The following is a 9637-nucleotide window of genomic DNA, read 5'->3' on the forward strand; positions in this document are numbered from 1 at the left end:
AAGGGAAATGAAAAGGGCATGACACCAGCGGGAGCGCAAGGAAACGTGAACAATTCCTGCAGAGAAGCGCTCGACGGTGGCTAAGCCACCGAAGTTGACCTTTGGGGTACTTGAGAAGATCCGCAAGTCGCAGATGGCGACTGCACTCCAAGATTCGGCACACGTTCATTTTGAAAGTGTCCATCTGGCGACAAATATTCTGCTTTGAATTTCAATCCAATTTCCTCTTAAAGGAAAGCGTGGCTGACGTGTATTGATTAAAAAGCTCCCTAAGACCCGTTGGAGGTGCATCAAGCTTTCGAGCGATAGTGGAGGTTTAGTGAATTCTAATTTGTCCGCCTTTCATCGAGACGTCAAAGCAACAGATTGCTAATCACGCAAATCCTATCTTTGATGTCTGTACCTTTGCTCTCAATCAAACCGATCTATTTGTCGAGCTCTGTAACTCGAATGAGTTGCTAATTGGTCACTTTCAGCCCTTGAGCGATTTTGCTAGGACCTACGTACTAATGCTAGCGATAGTCCAGGTAATTTTAATTCAGCCTACAAAGTGTTTGACGTCTCTTAAAATTTTTTCTAAATTCTTACTGTGTCTGCCTGGGTTTTCTTTGGGTACTCCGGTTTCCTCCCACTTTCCACTAAGGGTATTGTGGTTAGTTCACCAGTGTGCTAGTTTGTTTATGCGGGTAAGTCAAAAAGTATGCGCCATTTATGCCACAGCCCAATGCAATTTTCCATTAACGCGGGAATTTGCATGTCAGCTGATAATTGTCAAGTGACATATTTGTTTGATCGATTGTTAGACATCCTCGTTTCAGTCAATAAAAATGGCCGCTCCATGAGCAGAATGCACCAGTAAAGATCCGCGAGCAGAGATTTGATTTTTATGGCCGGGAAGTGAAAAGTAAATAAGTGGGAATGTAAAACCGAAATGAGCCACTGGACTTTGGTAACACAAACAAGTCATTTGGATGGAAAAGTGGGCATGGTTTTAGCAGAAATGACCAAAGAAGTTTTTTTTTGTGCACTTATTACTGGAATGCTCGTTTCTCATACTTTTCATTTCTGACCAATCTCTCATGGAAACATACTGCAAAGAGCCGACATGGTTTTCTTTTGTCCCTTATGGAATAACTCAGACAGGGATCCTAATCATCTTTCTTGACAGTTCCCACCATGAGTTGCATTTTGGACTTAACAAGAATCATCCTCGGGAGCAAAACGGAACATAATTTTCCAGAAGAGAATAGCGGTTTGGTTTTTTTTGTTTGTTTTGGGGAATTTTTTTTTTTTTAGCAAAAGAGCATTTCTCCTGAAGCAATGTTGAGAAATTGCTGTCGAAACAGGAGGCCAATAATGAACATACCAATTTTCCTCTTATGGATGATGGCGTCTGATTGTCTAGGTGCTGTGTCGTCTTCATTCTGATGCCTCAAAAAACGCACAAGTCAGGACAGGTTTCGCATCCTTTTTTGTCTTCTGAAATGACACGAATACAAAATAAAACACGCTGCTGCACCATTTTACATCAAAACTTTTGAATGACGAACGATAAATGTGCAGAGGGAAGATGACTGTGAGACCGGGATGCTGCCTCTGAATCACGAGTTCAAGTTCCGACTTATTTACTAAGGGGGGTGAGAGTGCTTACGAGGCTTTTGAGGATTCACTGTACCCATCTGATTTCTCAAGGACCACTCTGACAAACGGTGACAGTGTGGGTTGGCGATTTTTAAAGAGCCGCGGGCTGTTGCGCAAAAGGATTACGGATCAAAGTGATGAGTGAAATGAGATCACGGCAACCGGTTGGCAAAGACAGCAAACCGCATTCGACGGCCCAAATTGCTCATTTGGTTTCGACTTGATTTCTTGAATTTCAAGAGAGGCAACATGTTTGAAATGCCACTGAAAGTTTCAGTGCACTTTGAGAAGCGACAGCCTGTTCGGTTAATTAGCCGCTAAACGTTGTGACCAACAAAGTGCATCCCAATGTCTCGCCTGTCTGTTGACGCCGTTTCAAATCGAGCCATGTCAACTTCTCCGCTGTCCCTCGCAGCTGCGGTTCCATCTGCAGCTACTTTGAAGCACAGCAGTAGATCCCAAAATGGCCGGCAAAGCATTTGGGTTTTTCTTGGAGGGGGGATGGGTTGTTTGTTTGTTTGTTTCGAAGTCTGCCAAAACAGTGAAGGATCAAAACAATTAAAACTTTGAAAAGCACTTTCGCTGCCACAGACTGACACAAATAAGTGAACAACAGTGGATGTTTTCCAATTAGACCACAGGTGTCAAAGTCAAGGGCCTGGGGCCAGATCTGGCCCACCACATCATTTTATGTGGCGCGCGAAAGCAAATCAAACATGTCAACTTCCATGATGCTTGCTAAAATCTCTACCATCATTTAAAATTTCTCATATGTAACAAATAAGAGACATTTTCTTGTAACCAAACCCCTCATTACAGTTACTTAAACAATCGTTGAATAAACTATTATTCTCGACTTTTTCAATTTGGTTTCAGTCATAACGGCCCTCCAAGGGTAAATAAAATGACAAAAATGAGTTTGACACCCCTGAATTAGACTGATCACAGTTCGCAAAGTTACAAATAATATCATGTCCCCGCCCAAAAAAAGGAAAAAACAGCTGCATGGCGGTGTACTATTGAGCACATCGGCTTCATCGCTGTCACGGTTTTACGTGGTTGAGGATCCGAGTTCCCGAAGTATTTTCCCAAAACCCCAAACAGGAAAACAAGGAGCGTGGAAATACCAAGAACACTAAATTGACAGCAGTCCAAAAAGCAGGATTCAAAGTAACAAAAATCGGGAGGAGGACATGACTTGAAGTAACTAATGACTGTACAAAGTAAGACGTAAAATGATGAAAATGATGTTTGCTTTCTTCTTCCGTCAAACTCTCACACAATCATTTTTTAAATGACTTTTTGATACTTTGGTATAACCGCGGCACATTGTGAGCGGGTGTTTTTTTACGACAGTATTTGAATTTATAGTTTGCTTTAAATGTACAAATGTTGGAACATTCCAATGACGATTTGAGTGCTGCGTGTTTCGCCGTAATGATCGGTTTATGATGCTGTTGGCTTTTCTTTCTTAGCACTTCACTGTTGGAAAATCAGCACTTTTGGAAGAATTTTTTACGTACCGTCATAAACCGAGAGGAGAAGCGAAACACGCCATACATTTTTTTCTGAGCCAGCCAGTACATAAGGCTGGCTCAGAAAAAAAAAGGTTGGTAGAACTGCACTACAGGTACTATGTATGATTATTATCCATTCAAAAACAAAATAAAAATCGGCTTTGGAAGGAGATCTCACTGGATTGTGAAGTTATAGCGAAAATGTTGCAAGTGTATATGTGTGTGTGCTGTGCAACTCCGCCAGCTGCAGAGAATCATTTGTAAGCATTATCAGCTTTCTCTTCATATTTTGCTTCAGTGAATCATGTCCTCTTGATGATTAAAGAAGGGAGATCGGAGGCACCTTGCCTTCTGGATAATTCCACCATCTCACTGTGTTGTTGCTAAAGGCTGCCTATTTGAAATTCACTACAGCAGGTTGGAAACGTGTTACTACATACACAAGCATGCTAGGAATGAAAAAAAAAATAGGATTAAGATTTGCTGAAAAGTGGACACCAAAGTAAGCTTGAAAACAAACCAATATCGCTCAGCAATTTCAACGATGCTTTTTTCGATGCAGTGAATTGAATTCTAATTGGCTCTGCCTCCCCTGACCGCACGTCCCTGCTCTCTACGTACATACCTACCTACCTACCTATCTATCTAGCTTGCTAGCTAATTTGCTTACCGTCAAACCTTACCCAATGAAATTTGCAGCTATCTGAAAACCAAGGATGATGTAATGTCGCTTATTCTGTTTCCGGGGGTTAGGGAGCTGAAGCCTATGCCAGTTGGGCGTACGCAAAGATAGAGAACCTTTTGCACTCATTAATTAAATCCAAAATTCTAGCACATACATCATGTGAAAACACACCGACTCACTTAAAACCACAGTAGATTTTGCCAACATCTAAAAACAAAAAATGAATGTCACAATGTCATGTTTATGTTCCACCAAAACTAAAGAGCTGGTGAAAAGAATGCACTCTGCGATGTCACATATTAACGCAGATGCCCCCCCTACTTAGACGAGTGTGGAAAATGCTGAACAAATTACAATTGATGATATACCTGACTTGCTGCAGGTGTACTATTAAATTTTATATAATAATCTCACTGTCACAAAAAGCACTCAACACAATGTTCCTTGGCTATAATTACTGTGCGCAATCACTTGGGCAACATTTTTAATAAGCCGCAATGATGCCGGGACAGCTTAATTTAGAGGACATCTGTAATAGATTCAAAGTACGAGGGTTATTGTCATCGTGATGAAAAAAATGGAACTGCTATCGGTACAAAATGATGGGGGGCAGGGGGGGTGGAGAACTGTCACCATCTTCTTATTAAAAGGGGCTTCTGAGTACTTTGCTTGTAATCTCCGTTTAAGAACGTGGTAGTAGAAGTAGAGGTAGTATGTTCAAGTACATTTGCAGACTCGTTCGGCATTGTTAAGGTTTCAAAGTCATACAATGGCAAATGTCTGATTCCCGGAAGTGATTCATTGTACTCTAAAGTCAGAGAATACGGTTGAGCAGTGAGTCTGACTCACGTAATTTCCCTCCCCATACACGGAGTAAATTATAACCTGACGGAAAGGGCATTCCAAAACCATCTGCATCGCAATCTTATATTCTATTAACTTGCTGCACGTTCTGAAGAGGGTGATGGTTCTAAACTGAAGATTGAAAGACCTGGCTGAGGACTTCAATTCTCTTGACTATTAATGTGGATGAAATTGCCTTGTCGAAACAGAACTACTTGATTCATTCCATCCATTTGGGCGCCTCGCATATCATCGTACATCGCCTCACACGTTAGGGACCATGAGCGGCTTTGAGTTTGAGGCAATAGAAGCTGAACGTGGTGTGCAGTGAGAGCCGTGAATTGCGATACCAAGCTTCGAATTGGATGCGTGCTTGTGCCCTCTCAGCACAATTAAAATCATTGACGATCACGGCCATGGCGAATCGAGGTCAGGAAGTCCAGTGGAATATGCCGTATATTTTAGGAAATGCTAAATTTAGATTTGATTTGATTTGATTTAAGTATCAGAGGCTGGTATCGGCCTCTTTCACAAACATATTTTAAAAGAAGGCCGGTATCGTCTTGATACCAATACCTGGTATCATCCGATACCGGGTATACCCTTTAAGAGCGTGTCATAATGAATAATGTCATGACTCGTGCAGAATCATTTTTACACTTGCACTAAATCGATCTTCTGTTTCAACTGACGGTTAAAAGTAACGTTGGAATTTGTCAGCACAGGGAGGCCAAACATGCTCTATATGTGGGTTTTACTTTTGTTTACTCCAAGCCTCTATGCGGTGGTGCAGCGAGAGCTAGTATTAGACCAGCCATGTCCAAAGTCCGGCCCGCGGGCCAAATCCGGCCCGCGGTCGAATTTCATCCGGCCCTCGGCCCCTGTCATAAAATCAGTGCCGTCTGGCCCGCAGGTTGGGCGCAATGGAACACGTGTTGCATTGACTGAGGTCTCGTAGACTGGTGAGTGATGTTTCATAGAGTACTGCTTCCCTCTAGTGGCTAAATGAGTAATAGCATTCACTAAATGAGTAATAGCATTTAGACACTAGAGGGCATCACTCACGAGTTAACAAGACATCACTCCGTGTTTATATTGACTGATATGTCATATTTCAAATGATCCTTGCAGTTGTGGAAATGTGTATTGCTTGTTCATTTCCCTGTTGTTCGAGTCAAAGGTTTTGTGACTATTGAAAAGTCATGGTGATACATTTTATGTTTCAAATCAATCAATTTGCACTCAGGAGACTTCTGTTTAAGAAAAAGTCAAGTGAATAAGCAGTTGCATGTGATATATCTGTTTCAAATGAACCAAAAGAAATTCTTAAGATTGTTGAAATTAAAATAAAAATGGAAATGCGAAACGGACTGGCTTACTAAAATTTGTTGAACAATATTGTTGTTCAATGTAAAGAATGTCAGCCAAGGTCGGCCCCCCGACATTTTACCACATAAAATCTGGCCCCCTTGGCAAAAAGTTTGGACACCCCTGTATTAGACCATCTCCAAAACACACACGCGCACAAACGTTCGATGAAGGTATCGGCAACATTCCCACTCTGAGGAATAAACGCTGAATGACAGATTTGCTTCTATCATCAATAGCAAATTACAACGCAATGAAAAGCAGGTAAGGGTGACATATTTCAAATCAAGGACAAATGCTCGATCGCACTGGGCTGCTGTAAATTCTTACTGGCTATTAATTTGGCTTATCTTTTTTCTACAGGGTTCTTATAAAGTTGTGTTATAAGCCCACTGCGGTAAACATAAAGCAAACTCATTCGTTGTGCTTTAGTTTGCTTTTAAATGCCACCAGCACACAAATACTGTACCATTAATTGTATCCACGCTGTAAAGTGTTGGATGCTGGATGGTCCAGAGGTCTACCGAGTGGTCACAGAACATATTTTATTGAGAAAAGCAAGTGTAACCGCCTTGCGCATGAGCCCGGAGCCACACATTACACTGGAAACCGCCGCCGTCAAACTCGAGGCCGAAGGGCCAGATAGGGCCTGCGACATCATTTTATGCGCCGCGCGAAAGTAAATCATGGGCGTGGACTTCCTATTTCTTGCAAATTGTTTTCACTTTTAACAACACTGAGATATGGCATAATTCAAACATTTTTTTTTTACCGTGATCGTATTATATACTACATCTATTATACAGTATTATAAGAGTAAGACCAACTAATTACCTGACAGGATGACGTTTGTCTCGTCTTTGCCAGCCAAATGTACTGCAGACTCATATTCACCGCACATGTTGTCAGGGCTCCTGTGGGACATATTGCATTAAAACCACAAATGTACCAGGGGACACCGTGTTCCCAGACAACACCTTTTTTTTTTTTTTCACCCCCATGGAAAAAAAAAAAAAAATCAACCAAACGTTCATTGCGTGCTGTGGTTTGGCTGGACTTACCATAAACATACTGTGCAGTCCAGGTGTTTTTGGTCTGGTCTCAATGTCGTCATCCTCATCATCCCCTCGCCTATTCCGCCTCAGCTCAACGACTGACTGCCGAACAGTCTTTGGTTCAATCGTTGCTATGCCTTGAATGAGGAGTTAAAAAAATACAAACACTTGTCAGAAGGGCTCAAGTGCATTTTCACATCCCTGCAAACAACCACAGCAATTATATTGTGTCATTAATACCTGTCCCACGATTGACCGGTGCTCAGTTCAGGATTTATCGCACCTCACGTTCTTCAGTCAGCTGGCTCCAGCACACCCGCAGTCACAATGAGAATGAGCGGTGTCAAAAATACTTCTCTAAAGATCTTAATCCAAGCGTATCACTTGGGATCAAGCAAAAACGAAGATAGATGATGCAGCTTGCTAACATACTGATTTAAAAACACGGATGGGTATGATGTCATGTAAAACCTTTTGACCAAAATTCCAAAAGGTATGTTTGGCACTGCCATAAAAACAGCTCATAAGATTTAAAAAAAAAGGCATATGAACAAGGATGTACAGATTTGATAACTACTACAGCAGTGAAATCATTTAAACACCGAGAAGCTACAACGCTACATTGTTGAAAATTCAATCAGTGGGTGGAATTATGAAATACATTAGGACTTGAACGATACATATTTTTTTAGGTCGATACCGATTCGGATATTTGGCAGAATAAAAAGATAACTCATGAAGCATAAGTTGTTGTTTTTTTTAAACTAAAATTCATGCAGTTCAATGTCTGATCGCATGAAAATGAAAATAAACAAACAATTGAAGCCACACCCCCCAAAAACATAATGTACCTTTAAATCATTAAAGTGGCCACCTTAGGCAGAGCTGAACACACGCTTTCTGAAATGGAAATATTCTTCAGGAAATATGGTACTTGAAGGTCGCTTGGCTTTTACTCTTCTGTCTACTTTATATCAAATTACTTGGATGGGATTTTAGTCTGCAGACTGTTATTTCGTATAATCCTACATGTATTTTTTTTTACTCTTGGGTAACTTGACCTGGTTTCGTTTTTTTTTTTTTTTGTTAACCCGTCTGTCAGTTCATCATTTAACTTGGTACGTACCATTTCAAGTTATTCGTTTGACTTGAACTGCTCGACTTTCAATTAAAAAAAAAATTGTTGTACTCCTCACACGAATGCGTAAAATGAACGGCTTGTCAAAACGGCAGACTAGGGTGACATTTGCATCGGGTATTTACTCCGACAGACAGACGCCACACATTAATTATTGCACGCACAGACTGACTTGTTTTGGCTCCCTTCCACCTTAACCACTGCAATGTTTGAACATTGAGTTCCTTTTTTTTAATTTTTTTTTTAATGTAAGTCTGTGATACATCTCTGTCACTAGCTGCTTAAACAAGTGATTGAGTGTTTATTCCGAACTTTTGTTTTCGTCTGACCTTTTATATCTTTGTTATGTCGCCTCCACTCTCTCTCGCTACGTTTCCGATTTGATGTGATGCCTATTCATTTTTAACAATGGAACTCGGTCCCTCTACACGACCGAGCTGACAAATCTCATCCTCTCTCCGGCAGAACAAATGAAACGGCAGACGACCGCTCTGCTTTGCCAATGTTCCCTGCTTTGAAGCGAGGATGCATTTTACATGTCGCGCGTTCTTTAGGACAACAAATGGCATCGCCAAGAACGACGCAAATGTTACTGACGTGAGAGGCAAAAAAAAATTACAACTTCATGTTTTCAAAATACAGATGTTTCCCTTTAATTGCTAACGGTCACTTTAAAACTTTGATCACTTTGCATGTTCTCCCCCGGGCCTGCGTGGGTTTTCTCCGGGTGCTCCGGTTTCCTCCCGCATTCCAAAAACATGCACGGCAGGCTGATTGAACACTCTAAATTGTCCCTAGATGTGATTGTGAGCGCAGATGGTTGTTCGTCTCTGCGTGCCCTGCGATTGGTAGACAACCGATTCAGGGTGTCCTAATCATCATCATTTCATGAATTAAGGGTTCAATTCAGCAACAGGTGGAATATCATTCGGAAACGTCTTAGCTCAATATTACAACGCATGGTAAAATCCGATCCGTATGGAGCCAGTTTTCATAGCTTGAACTTAAATTGGTAAGAAAAAAATATATATCTGGAAAAACCTGATTTGCTCACAAAAAATATATATGTGGAAAAACCTGATGTGCTCAGAATTTTTTTTTTTTTTAAAGGAAAAGGTTGGGTCACCTCCATGCAGCAGAGACAATGCAGAAGTGTATTGCCGCAGTGCTCGGTAACAGCCCAATATTCTCCATTCATAGAAAGTGTGACTGGATGTCCTTGTTGAATAAAAGAGTCTCACAAACTGCCTTGAATGTGGTTGCTTTGGTTTTTAACCCTGCCAGTGTGGGTCTCGGGTCACAATGCTTAGACGAGAGAGCGCATTTCCTGCATACCTCATCGTTGCCAGACCTCGGTCTTCTCCCTCCCATTTTTTTTTTTGTAAGAGAG

The 9637-nt window shown here is 41.3% G+C and overlaps 1 long non-coding RNA gene across 1 annotated transcript; it reads right to left on the minus strand.

Annotated features, from left to right (window-relative positions):
- Positions 1-1420: 1420 nt before the first annotated feature.
- LOC127604004 (uncharacterized) lies at positions 1421-7248 on the minus strand. The gene is made up of 3 exons (XR_007963181.1): positions 7116-7248; positions 6889-6968; positions 1421-1479 (listed from the first exon to the last, which is right to left on the minus strand). It is a non-coding gene; the product is annotated as an uncharacterized LOC127604004 (long non-coding RNA).
- Between the last annotated feature and the right edge of the window lie 2389 nt (positions 7249-9637).

The sequence above is a fragment of the Hippocampus zosterae genome, chromosome 7, assembly GCF_025434085.1.
Source record: "Hippocampus zosterae strain Florida chromosome 7, ASM2543408v3, whole genome shotgun sequence".
Lineage (NCBI taxonomy): Eukaryota > Metazoa > Chordata > Actinopteri > Syngnathiformes > Syngnathidae > Hippocampus > Hippocampus zosterae.